This window comes from Zophobas morio, unplaced genomic scaffold (assembly GCF_036711695.1).
Source record: "Zophobas morio isolate AGI-343-1 ecotype UQ-CSIRO unplaced genomic scaffold, CSIRO_AGI_Zmor_V1 ptg000021l, whole genome shotgun sequence".
NCBI classification, from domain to species: domain Eukaryota; kingdom Metazoa; phylum Arthropoda; class Insecta; order Coleoptera; family Tenebrionidae; genus Zophobas; species Zophobas morio.
The window spans coordinates 466,734-480,899 of NW_026972126.1; the positions used below are offsets into that span (position 1 = coordinate 466,734).

Sequence of the window (14,166 nt, forward strand, 5' to 3'; positions counted from 1 at the left end):
CTCTATGGGGAAGACCCGGTCATTTTTGTTTAAAATTTATATTTATCAAAATATTTGCGTTTTAAAAAAATACTGAATAATGAAATTAAATTGAAACTAGGCAACTCTATTTACAAAGGATTCGTTTCCATAAATGGTCGAGTTTGACACAGCAGGGAGCCTTGCCGACCGACCCTTTCAGGTAATCCGTCCAGGTACGCTAGGTCATAAAACTCATAAATACTTTTAGCTTACGAACATTGTTGAAACTCTTTTACAAGTCGACTCCTTTCATTGCTAACATAATTTGAACAGTGACTATGTATTTAAGCATCTATACTCACTGATTTGAATTAAAAGTATGCAAATTTTTATAATTTTATACATTCTACTAAAACATTTTCTTACAAAAAATTATTCCAGTATTTTTTACTAATCTGTCATTCTATATATGTATAAATCAATACACAAAACTGACAAGATTTAGATTCTCATCACTTCACTAACCACTTATTTACCTGAACAATCATATTTATTTAAATTTAATTTTTTGATATTCTTTTCCGCACCACCTATGAGGAAGAGTATTATAGGCACGTTTTTTATGTGATATCTCCAGTAAACCTATTCCAATATTACTATTTATTCCTGTCTGTGTTTATACTAGAAGGGGAAAAGATTTATATGAACTACACATGACGCGAATGCAAATAAAAAATTTTAATTGTACAATCTTTTCTTTACAATTTGTCTAATGGGTTGATTTGTTTAATAACGAGAATTTACTCTCTCCGGAAGTAAGGCATAAAATAAAATTTTTCTCTCTATCTATTTCGCTCTATCATATTATTTTCCCAACATTTATCATCTCGTTGCATTAAGTATTATTTAAATTGGACATTTTATATATTTCTAAGATAGCGTTTTTGTTTATTAAGCCGTCTAGCGATGCCGCTAAAAATGTACAAACCGCCTTGTCTTATTGTCAGTTTGGTGTTACTGCAAAATGCTTCAGTTGCCCTTGCTTCATTTTCTATGCAAAGATTTTGGGAGAGTACATGCCGAACTAGATTTGCAGGGATGTAAAATGTTTTTCACAGTACAATAAGATTACTTGTTCTCTCATTTTGCAAATTTTACCAAAATAACGTTCGGTTAGTCTAAAGGATTTTTCTTCGCACCATTCTGGATTATTGCGTTCGCAAATTGTGTTTTGTTCGATTAAAAAGATATCAATGTTTGAAAGTTTTTTGAGAAATACTTTTCGCGCTGTGACATATCAGGTATTTCAACTGCCTCGTTATTAGATACATCGTCGCCCGAGAACTTGTATGATCCACAGACCGGAGCGCGCTCAGGCCAATGTCGACTCTATAAGCCTCCAAAAATTCTGCGGGAAATAGTTATTATTTAGATGCTTTTGTTTACACACGTCTCACATGTTTCACTCGACTTTGACACTCAACTATTTTTTTGTTTAACTAAGAATTAATACTTTCACTGCGTTTGATACTAACGTCCTAAATTAGCAATACTAGTGGAACAGTAATCAAGCAATAGATTTTTTTGGGACAGAACAGTTAATTTTTATGTTTTAGCAGCAATGTTTATGTTAATTTTCTATTAATTTTTAGGTACATATTTTTAGTCACAATTTTGGTAGTTATTTTTTACTTTTATTTTTAGCAATAATAAATAGTCCAAACATGAAAAAATAAAAAAAAAATTAAAATCGGAAAATCTAAAATTTAGAAATCGAGAAATTGAACAATCGTATAATTGAAAAATCGAAACATCAAAAAACTGGAAAATCGAAAAATTAAAAAAAAAATGGAAAATCAGAAATATAATGAATTCCGAAAATTGAAAAACTGAAATATGCATAGAAGAACTGAAAACTGGAGAAATCGAAAAATCTAAAATTTTAAAAATTGAAAAATTAAAATATCGAAAGGTTGAAAAATTGCGAAATCGTATTAGTGAAACATCGGACAATTGAGAAATCGAAAAATAAAAAAATAGAGAAATCGAAAATTTGAAGAATGGAAAAATTGAAAATGTCAAAAATTAAAATACTAAAAAATTGAAACATCAAAAGTTGAAAAATCGAAAAACCGAAAAGTCGAAAAATCTCAATAATGTATTTATAAACCACAAGTTCAGGATTATGCTACTAAAAAATTGATAACATCATCTCAAAATTTTGCTGAATAAATTCAACTAAAAATGTGCAAAATATGATGAGTTTTTACTTGTAATTTAGCATTGCATTCATATTTTTTTAGATTTGCTTATATACCTAGGTGGCTCAAAAAAATTAATGAATGAGTCAATTTATTCTATTGATTAAATCAGTCTCGACTCACTCCATTTTCCCAGAAATTTTTGGAATACTGTTATTTTTAGTCTAATCCACATTGATTTACGTGTCCTTGCAAAATGTTGATGATTTCATCACAAAATTGTGTACCTAAAGTAAAAATTTAACTCGAAAATGCTGGATATGTTTCATTGTATTTTAGGTGCGAGGGAAGTTCTGTCGAAACAACTTTACACCAATTTTTTTTGCTGTTATATTTGAACATAAACAGTTTATTTTATATACATATTTTTAAAACATTATAAAGAAAATAAAAAGTTGTGTTAGACTGAACCTTGTGGGTTTCTCAATCTATTTTCCGCAGCATTTTAAACTTTCAACTCAATTTCTTTCAAAATAGATAGAAATGGATTTCGATGGTTATTGCCTGTACCCTTCATTTCAAAATAAATAAGCTTATCTGGTGTTGTTTACCGATTTGCATTTTATGACGGACTCCCTACAGTGACCATAATCTCTCCTCTCTTGGGTCGCTACCAAGTGCCGTGCATCCGTACTTTGGGTTGCATAGTTACAAAAAATAATTCTTCTCACTGAAACCGATTTTGCGTGCGACGACTGGGGACCCTTAATATAAAACAGCATAGATATAATCTAAGTACACCAAGTTCTCAAGCAAAAAATATAGGTTATGTTTCCCAGAAATCAAATATAGTTACAAGAGAAAACTTACGAAAATTTTTAACAGAGGCCCGTGATTAATGTACCTAATGTCAAAGGTAATCTAAAAGAAGGTCAATCACATTGTCTACAAAACATAATGTTTTAGGTATATTTTTTATTCGAAGTTGTAGGAGTATGCGGAATAGAAGAATTTGAACAATTTTCTTGTATCTACATAACCTATAATAAGCTTTTATTATTATTACAGAACAGATTATTAGCTTACATGCCCATTTTAAATGAAAGTATGAAGCATACCTCTTATTTTTTGGCACTTTTAATAATATTTTTGCTTGCAGAAAGATCTGCAGCAATTGCAAAATATAGATGGATAGCTATAATAACAAGAAGTTTACATGCATTCGACCGAACTTGCAAAAACTGGCAGATAATATATCAAATTTATTATCCAAAAACTCAGCCACAGTTTATGAAAAGCGGTATGAAAAATTTTTTTTTGGCGCAGAAACAACCATGCAAAATATATAGAGAACACCTCATTGCATACAAGTATTTCGCTGAAAAAGCAAATTCTGTGAAATCTTTAACACTTTGGGCTGCATAGTCGTAGTTAAAGTCAATTCTGTTAATAAAAAACAGCATAGATATATCTAAGTACACCAAGTTTTCAAGCAAAAAATATAGGTTACGTTGCCAAGAAATCAAATATATTTACAAGAGAAGACTTAGCAAAATTTTTACCAGAAGCCCGTGATTAAATGTACCTGATGTTAAAGGTGATCTCAAACAAAGTTAATCACATTGTCTATAAATCATTATGTTTTAGGTTTATTTTTTATTACAAGTTGTAGGAGCATGTGGAATGGATAAATTGAGAAATAATGACGGCACTCAAGACAAAAACGATACGCTAATAATTAAAATTCCTACGTCTAAAACTGGCAAAGCACGAGAATTTACAAATATGTGTAAAAATATTTATCCAATTGAAATATAGTAAAAATACCTAATTTTAAGACCGCACCATACACCAGACAAATCATTATTTATTCATTACATTTGGATAGTGAATGCAGCAGCTGCTGCATTGTACAAATATACCTGCAAACACACTGTAACAAATTATGCAGACACCTCTTTTGACTAAAAGATATATATTTAACTTTATCCATACGTTGTCAACTTTGTTAATAATTGCAATCTTTAATTTCATAAGAAATATGAATAATCTACTTTGGTGTTTTATAGTAGTATTAAATGTTCATAGAATATAATTGCACTTACTACGAAGTAAGCTTTCCTAGTTTTAAGTTGTGTTTTCTTTTCTCTTTGATTATCTTAATTTCTTCAGCCTCTATGTGGCTGTTTTAATTCCAAAAAATTGTTTCTGAATAAACTGATTCATACCAGTTTTTCTTTCTTTTACTCGAAAACAGTTTAAACTATAACTCCAAATATTTACTTGCTTTAAAATGTGTCGAGCATTCGCTTGTTGTAAATGATGCAACCATAAATACAAATTTGAACACTGATATGACAGGTTTGAGGCTAGGATGTGGTTTTCATATTCTCCCATTACTTGTTGCCTATGTGGCGGCACAATAACACGCGGGTAAAGCAGAGTAAAGATAAGTTGTCTTGTGGTGTAGCGGTTAGCATACCAGCCCGGAGAGCGTGGAGACGTGGGTTCGAATCCCACCGAGGCACAACATTTTTCTCTGCTTTCCCACATTGGTGACCTCCGACAGGCAACGCGCACGCAACATCCTTCTGCCACCGCCCTGTGCCCGCTGTGTTCGGGGTCCGCAGCACCGCCAGGGTTCGAACAACGACCGTAAGAGTGGTAGGAGCGACGCCAGCAACTATCTCCTTCGCACCCCAGCACGACCGCGCGCTGTGTCGCTGGGGGGGGAGTACTGTGGCGGCACAATAACACGCGGGTAAAGCAGAGTAAAGATAAGTTGTCTTGTGGTGTAGCGGTTAGCATACCAGCCCGGAGAGCGTGGAGACGTGGGTTCGAATCCCACCGAGGCACAACATTTTTCTCTGCTTTCCCACACCTAAATCTGGCGCGAGGCCAAAAGTTATCATTGACGTATATATATATATATATATATATTTTGATAATTCTACCTATTTTACGTAATTTATTATTTCCTAAAATACTGAATTTCCTAAATACTTTTCTGTACTTAAATAAAAACTAATCAGCAAAATTTAAGAGAAAAATCAAGAAAACCTACATAAAATTGAGCACGATTTTTTTTTGCAAATTGTGTCGATTCTACATTAGCCGAAGGAACTTCGTTCCTACCTGGTGTCCCGCGACACCACATCTTTTTTATATTTTATGCTGCAGATGTCAGCATGGAATTGGCAATATTATTCATTAAAGAAATTTATAAAACAAAGAAAACCTTTTTTAAAACAATTAAAATAACCGTTTTTTATTCACTAATATCTCTATGCATGTGTCAGCATTTTTTTTTATAATTACTCTAGGCTTCGTTTTATTATCGACTTACTTGGCTAGTTACCTATTTTAGAATTGCAACTGTTGAAATTTTATATTTATTTTATTTAGATCATATCCCAACAACTCCATTTCGTTTCTTTACAATAATATAATAATATTTTCATTTTATATAAAGCAAAATAATATTAGTTTCCCATGTAGTATTAAATAGTTTCTTCATGTTACAGTAATGAGTGACTATTAATGTTTGTAATTTTTTTTTGTCACTTTATATCTAAAATTTATTTTATGATGGTATGGACTTTCATGCTCGCATAAATCCTGATGACAATCTGAATTTGTATCCAGTGCCGAAACTAGCTATAGGCGGAGTAGGCCCTTGCCTAGGGACGCCAATGACAAGGGGCGCCAAATTCATCCAAAAATTATGTTATACTAACCAAGAATGATTTGTTTGTTTCTTTTTTTTTATATTTTATCATAGTATTAGTTTTGTATACTTATTAAAAATGTAGATAAAATTATTTGGTAAAATTGCATTTTTTATGTGTAAACGAGGGGCGCCTAACGCAAGGTTCGCCTATATCTAAATATTCTCTAGTTTCAGCACTGTTTGTATCAAAAGTTAAGTTTAAGTTGTATCAAAATCAATATGATTTTGATACAACTTAAAAGTGAGGCTGCACGGGATTTATGTGAGCATTACTGTACATCTGTAGCTGTACTGTACAGAAGCTCCTCTTTTATCACGTTTGCTTACGTGCCCACTCATATCAAAATTGACAACTATGAAATGGCATTACCAATAATTTACAACTGTCAACACAAAAATTTGCCTCAACCAATAATAGTCACCCGGTAGCTTCTGTTTTAATAAGAAAGGAGAATTTGATTTAATTATGTGCTTGTTTAATTTCCTACCATAAAAGCAATCTACAAACAGCTAAAAGTAAATCTAAAGTTGCTGTGAAAATAGGTTAGTCTACATTAGGGGAATGTTGTATACTTGTCATACAAAAACAAGATGAATCTGATATCTAGTTAATTTTAGAAATAAACAATTGTGTTTATATTATATTAAAAAAATGAAAAAAAGGGAGGAAGGTAGTACGGCATACAACAATTCCTTAACCAAATTAACGCTAGCTGACTACCAATAAGAAGATATTTAAGAAAAGGTAGTAAAAAATGTATTTATATGAAAATTTAGACTATACTTCCTATTGATTTAAAATTTATGTTAAATTATGAATTTTAAATCATAAAATTTTTCTAACCCTGGTCTGGATGTAGTTCATTTTTATAGATTTTAGTTAGGTATACCGCCTGTCTGGAAAATGGCGGATTAACTCTTCAATACGTTATACACGGGGGTTTCGGGAGTCCCAAAAAAATAATAAAAAAATTCTTTATGATGTACATTACGAAAAAAACGTAATTTTATAAAAGTAAAATTGGCAACACTGCACACCCCTAATGAGTGAATACGTCCAGCTTACTTTCTGGTTTCTTAGCAACGATGGTGACTGAAATCCACCTTCGCTTTATGTCAGGCAAACATTGTTGTCAAATGGAATTTTATCAAATTATTACAAAAACAACACAGCCATATCTTTGTGCATTCTAACTGAAATGGTAATCTCGCCCATGACCATGTTTACATGGTCATGGGCGAGAAAAATATTAACTAAAAGTTTTATTACTAGTTATTGTGATAACGAATGAGCTGTTTAGTTGTTAAACGTAGCAAAACAACCAATTTTAAAATCATAACTCCACCAAAATGTGAGAATGATTTTTTTTACTATTTTTCCCAGACTCACCAGTTGATTGTTAAGAGCGTAGAGGAGAGTTAATCCGCCATTTTCCAGACACCCGGTATAGAGCGAAATTTAAAATACGCCTACCTTGGGGCATGGCTGAAGTTGTAAGAATGGACGGAAATTAAGAAAATTGGTGACGTTTCTGAACAGGTAATGCATGCCTATTTTGCTGAACAAGCAGAGAAGTTAAAACCATCTTTCTTATGTGGCGATATTCCATGTTGCGAACGTTGGTGTTGACTACGAAGAATATTGATATTACTGAATATCATCAGGTTGTGGCTTTCTTCTCGGAAATCAGAAGGTTACCATCCCAGAAAATCGTTTATTTTTTCCAAAGAAGAGATAAATCAATATCTTAAGAAAATGAATGATAAGGATTTCTTATTTATGAAGGTAAATTGCAGCTCATATTAATAAAAAACAATCTCAAATTTATATAGTTTCAGGTTGTTTTGATAGTCGAAGTGTTTGGTGCTTGTCGACGTGAGGAGATCAGAAATTTGACGACACGAGACGTTAGAGTCGAAAAAGAATTTATCAAGATCACCTTACTAGATTCAAAAACTAAAATTACGTGGAATTTGCTATAACGAGAGGAAATGTATATGTTGCTTGGTCATAGAGGCTGGAAGTTGGGTAGCATGGCAGAAGGATATGTTGAAACATTTGTCGAAAATAAGAAAATAATTGCTACGAAAATAATGGGTTCTTCGATTACTGTGGGTTCAACAAATTAGGTCACGGTGGAGAAGCCCAGCTTCAACATGGGAACAGCGTCTGGAGTTAACTTTACAAATGTTTCAACCTGTGTAATTTATGTTAATAAATGGTTTTGCAACTTTATTTTTTAAAAGTCACTCTTTACAGCACTAGTGCGGTAAAAACTATCATTACAGTATCCAAGAAAAACCTGTAATCTGGCACATTAAAATAATAAAAGTAGATAAAATGTGTTACGATGCATGTAACGTTCTTCAAACATATTACCTCGTAATGTAAAAACCCTCATAACGTTACTTATATCGTATATACTACTATTTCATACTGTGTCAAATTTGACGTTTTACTGGATTCGAACGAGTCCGGTAAAATCAAAATAACGAACAAGTCCGGTAAAATTGAGCCAAAAAGACAAGTCCTGTAAAGTGTTACTATGTGTTTAAACATTAATATTATATTATTACTAGCTGACCCGGCAAACGTTGTTTTGCCATATAAATTATTTCTAGCGAATATTTTGGTAGTTAAATAAAAATTTAAATTAAAATAAATAAATTATAATTAAATTAGATTATAAATTATAGATAAAAATTTATCGTACGATAATGAAAATGGGGGTTGGTGGTAGAAGGGTGAAAAGCTAGGGTTATATGTATTTTTGATGGCAAATCTTAAAAACATTAAAATAAAAAACTTTGTCCAAAAAATACACAAAAAAATTTTTGTGTGGGCTACCCTTATCACTTTTAGAGGGTATTAGTGACTTTGTACAAAACGCAGATAGGTTAATTAACATTTAATTATAAACAATATTAAAATACACATTGTTTAATAACAGGTACAATAAAAGTTTTTATGTCCGATTGCTCTATAAACGTTACTTTCTTTTATAATTTAGCGGCCGTAATGTGGTACTTTATGGTACTAGTACAATAAAGACAACTTTATTTTACACTTGTTTTTATTAAAGTTTTCGTGAATACAATCAAACTTACTAACTAAAATAATCTAGGCATGATCGCAATGTTTAATATTTACAACATAACTACTACCAGAAAACGTATATTGGATATTTTCCTTGTCGCATTTCACTGCTTTTGTTTCTATTACTGCTTCTGCTTCTATTACTGCTTCTTCTTTTCCACATGAACATATCTTCAGCAACATCTTTTTCCGAAAGATTTTTGCCTAGAATTTTTTCCGCAACGTTAATTTTAGCAGTTTCATCAGTTGATGAAGGCCAACCCCCATGTCTTTTCATACGAGGAAAGCTCTGTAGTGAAATACGCCAAAATACTCTCTTCCGACGTTGATTTAACGTTCTTTTTAGAGCAGCACTTCCAATGAAGGTTGTAAGTTTCTTCGTATAAATGTCTTGATTTTGATGATAGTAACGACTCTTTAACACTCCTAGCAATCTCTGTTATCTCACTTTCCGCTTGGTTCGATGTACTAGCTTGCATTTTTCCACTTTAAACGCAAACAGCAAAAATCAAAATAATTTTCACTTGTGTAAACAGACAATGGGTTACTGTAGTAACAATGAAACAGTAGACTAGATTTTCAGAAATTTATTTTGCAATTGGTTTTCCTTAATTTTTATTTTTTTAAATTATAATAATTGTTGCAATCAGATATAAAGCCTTGTATGTAACGCGTACATAAACCGGCTTTATTGACGCGCCTTTTTTATCGACTGGGTCGCTACGCTCCCTCATCTACTAAAATCGGCTTGTCAATAAAGAGCTGGTTTATGTACTTGTTACATAAATAGCTATTCTTACAATAACAGTCAAAATAAAAGGTTTTCTTACTAGAAAAGCAAGGTTCCTTAATAGTAACTTTTTGTCTTTATTTTACTCTGGTATAAACGCTACAGTCGCTTACAGAAACTCTCCCATAGTTAATTTGCAAAATCAACGTGTTGTGTTAACTTTTTTGGAGTGTCTATTTATAGTTTTCAAGTATTTTTAACAGTTTGTATTTAGGTAATTTATTTATGTTACTCATAGGTAATGTTCCAAAGAAGTATTGTGATGTATCCATTGTAGATTCAGATGGGGTGTCAAGTAACAATTTGGATATATATGAAGCAACGAGTTTGAACAGTGGATGTTCATTGACAGCTAAAAGTAACTTTCCATTTCAAATTAATTGTTTTTATTAACTATTTGTTTCACAGATATCCAAAAAGAAAATACTCAATTAAAAAAACAAGTGGAGGAACTAAAAAAATTCAACATTGAATTGTTGGAAAAAGTTAACAACCAACAGGTCATAATAGAGAAGTTTCAAAAACAAATAGCAGATTTAGAAAAAGAAGTAAATGAGCATAAGAACTGTCTTAACGGTAATGAAATACAGAAAGAAATTAAGGAAAAACTAAAAGATGTTTTGTCAGAAAATCAATTAGACTTTGCATTAAAACTAAAAAAAAAGGTGAAGTGGTCTCAAGAGGATATCAGAAACGCCTACACTATCCGCTACTTTAGCAAAAGGACATATTTGTATCTAAAAAATATGAACTATCCTCTGCCAGACTTTAAGAAGATATGGTAGTACGTTCAACATACGACATGGTATATTAACAGAAGTACTTGAAATGATGGCATTAAATAGTAAGAGTATGCAAAAAAAGAAAGGTGTACAGTATTAATGTTTGATGAAATGAAGGTATGATCAACTTCATATGACTTTGTTTTTAATTGTTACATTTCTTATTATAATTACAGGTAAAGTCCACGTACGAATATGATAAAAAAGCTGATGAAATCATAGGGCCTCATAATCTGATGCAGGTCGTACTTGCTGTGGGTTGTTTGCAAACTGGAAGCAACCAATTTTTGTTGGCTTTGATACAAAAATGACCGGACATTTATTGCAACAAATAATTATTGCTCTCCACCACAGAAACTATCATGTGGTAGCCATTGTAAGCGATTGTGGTACTTCAAACCAAGGTGTATGGAGAGATTTAAATGTTTCATTTGAACAGCCATATTTTGAAGTAGAAGATTTAGAAAATCGCATTCACGTATTTCCAGATGCACCATATTTGCTTAAACTAGTACGGAACTGGCTTATTGACACTGGTAAAACAAATATGTTTATAGTAATTTTTTTTATAACCTTCTTTTTTAGGTTTTCAATTTGAAGCTGGAAGTAGTGTTAATAAATTTCCACTGGAAAAACTTGTTGATCAAAGTTCTGATCTAGACATATCATCAGTATATAAGTTACAGAAGAAACATTTAAATTGCACAGAGATTGAAAGGCAAAATGTTTCTTTGGCATCACAGTTATTATCACATACAACTGCTACTGCCTTATTGAGGTATGATACAAGTGAGGAAGCAGAAAATCTGTCCAAATTTATAGAAGTAGTAAATAGGTGGTTTGACCTAATGAATTCACGAAATTTGCTAGAACCGCTAAATACAAGAAAACCGTATAAAAATGTGGATTACCAAATTCAAATATTGGACGATATGTTTCAAATGATGAGCACTATATGTTGTGTAGAGAAGCGTTCGATGCAAGTTTTTCAAAAAGGAATTTTGATCTCCATCAACTCCATAAAAAATTTAATGGCTGACATAATTAAAAATGGTGCGGTGCGACAAACTTCATATTAACAAGTAAAGTGAACCAAGATGTTGCTTTGGAAAACTTGTTTAGTCAGATAAGGACGCAAGGTGGATTGGATGGTCATCCAACGCCTCTGAATGCCCTTTATCGACTGCGAATGATAATGCTAGGTAAGGATTTACACATTTATTATCTGCTTTTTCTAATTACGTTTTCTCAAGGTAAGTCACCGGGAATTGTGCAAGAACATACTAACTACACACATGCCTCCAGTAAAGGATATGTGGTGAGCACTGTCATCAAAGAAGCACACATTAAGCCGCATATTGAGCCTGTACAAAATGTTGGGATTGATGATCCAGAATTATCTAGTTTGTCCGAAATGTCCACTGCATTAAGTGACACTGCCTCCAATAATCTACAACTTGAACTTCATATTGTAGATAGGATCGAACGGGATGGCTTAGATTATTTTGGTGGCTGGCTTGCAAAAAAAATTTCTCAAAGCTACCCACATTTGGGAGATTATACTTACATGTTGCAGCGCGAATATGACTATTGTTTACCTTCATGGGTTAAACATGTGTCATATGAAGGACTAACTGAACTATCACGACAGCTTAAATCAGCACTTGAAATTCTAAACGAGAAGTTCAATAAAATAAACAAAAAATCTCTCAGAATAAAGAAACGTGTTGTTACGCGTCTTACAAAAAAACTAAAGACGTATGTTGACATCCCTGTAGAAGTTACTCGGGCTTTTGTGCAACAAAGAACTTTTGTAAGGATGAAGTTCTTGAATATAAAATTGACAGAAAGAAAAACAAGGTACAACCAACTGCGCAAGTTGAAGAAACGAGCAACTTGAAACCAGGGTTAGCCTGATTTACACAATTATTTAGAGCTGTTTTTTTTTAATTATTGTTTTTTTTTTATTACAACTGTAATACATATTGTAACCTTTTCAAAATATTTTAAAACAAAATAGTGTAAACGCTGATTAAATAAAATATTTCCAACAGAAACTCAATAAGCATAATTTTTTTGATTTTTTTTTTGTACTTTATGGAGTTTTATTAATTCCAATTAATAGGAAAGCTTAAAAAAAGATTTTTGTTTTTTTTATCCCATTTTTTACAGGTCTGCTTGTGATCTATTGTGCATCCTGCATAAAAAAATGCATAGGACTATTTATTACTATGAACAATTATATTTTATATTTACCGAATTAGTGGTACAAAAGTAAATACCAAGGTCCCTTTATAGTGATTACTATTAAGGAACCTTGAGTAAATATAGTTAATAACGAAGGAGTTTCGTGATCTGTTTTGACACTTAATGTAGTGGGAAAAAGTAACTAGATTTGAAATTAACCGCGTCGGAGGTACTTTCTACGTCATCAACATGTCTCTTCAGGGTCATGATATACCCTAACCTAATCACTATAAAAGGACCTTACTAGAAAAGTAAAAATAAAAGTTTTCTCTATTTTTCTTCAATAATAAAGTTCGATCCACTAGAAATAAGCCTATTACTTATTAACACACAGCGGAATCAAAAGACACGCCAAACTTAAAGCGATCTCTTCTATTTGTCTTGGGAACTGGTAAAACTCTGACATCATCCTCTGTAATAGACGAAATATCTTCAACTGTGGGCCAGATGAAATAATTACCCTTTCTTCTTAGAAATTTAACTTTTATCATTTCATCCCTTTCTTCTAAAATCTGACCAACGTAATGTTTTCTTCGTTGAATAGTTCACCCTTAGACACTGCCTCCTTTACTAACAAGCCGTGCTGTACGAACTGGCAACAGCGCCTAGGAACCGATACGGAGGCCGGCCGCATACGTCGATGCCGAGCCGAGCTAAAGCCGCACAGGAAAAGTAATATTTTGTTTTATTGCTTTCGTTATCAGGACTAATGTTAAATGATGACGATAACATTTGCAAATAGCGTTTGTGGGGTAGCAGCAAATAACTTCGCAAAAACTTATAGGCCGAAGGAGAATATGAAAACATAATAAACGAAAACAAGATTGTGGCTGGTGAATATCTACGCTTTTTTAATGTTAATTGTGACACTTGATCAAAAACAATCTCTAGTTGCCTTTTGTGTTCATAATCATGAATTTCTGCCATTTCGCAACATTTCTCTAGATAGTTCCTACATTTCTGTAAGTATAATTCAAACTGAGACTGATCAGATTTACAATTAATTTCTTCAAACTTATGGTACCTGCTTAATATATTTTTCAATTGGGACCATCGACTTAGTTTTAAATCATATGGAAGAATCCACTTTAATTCATGAGATGACAATTCGTTACCTTTTATCACCACTTTCAATCTCATATTCTGGTCCAATTTAACGCTATTAACTATATAAAGATGTTCACCTTCATCACTTCCATTGTCATAATCAACACTTAAAGTATAAAAAAATAATTCACTGTTCTTCATTATCACATGCCACTTAGAAACACTTTCAACTTTCGAAGCAAAGTCATTTTTTACATTTTCAAAACTTTGAATAATGTCTGCTTTTAAAAAGTTGTCAATTGCTGCAGCGG

The 14,166-nt window shown here is 32.2% G+C and overlaps 1 long non-coding RNA gene across 1 annotated transcript; it reads left to right on the forward strand.

The window, feature by feature from the left end:
* The first annotated feature begins 2,947 nt into the window (after positions 1-2,947).
* LOC135132933 (uncharacterized) lies at positions 2,948-4,180 on the forward strand. The gene is made up of 4 exons (XR_010281111.1): positions 2,948-3,078; positions 3,129-3,267; positions 3,322-3,759; positions 3,810-4,180. It is a non-coding gene; the product is annotated as an uncharacterized LOC135132933 (long non-coding RNA).
* Positions 4,181-14,166: the final 9,986 nt, after the last annotated feature.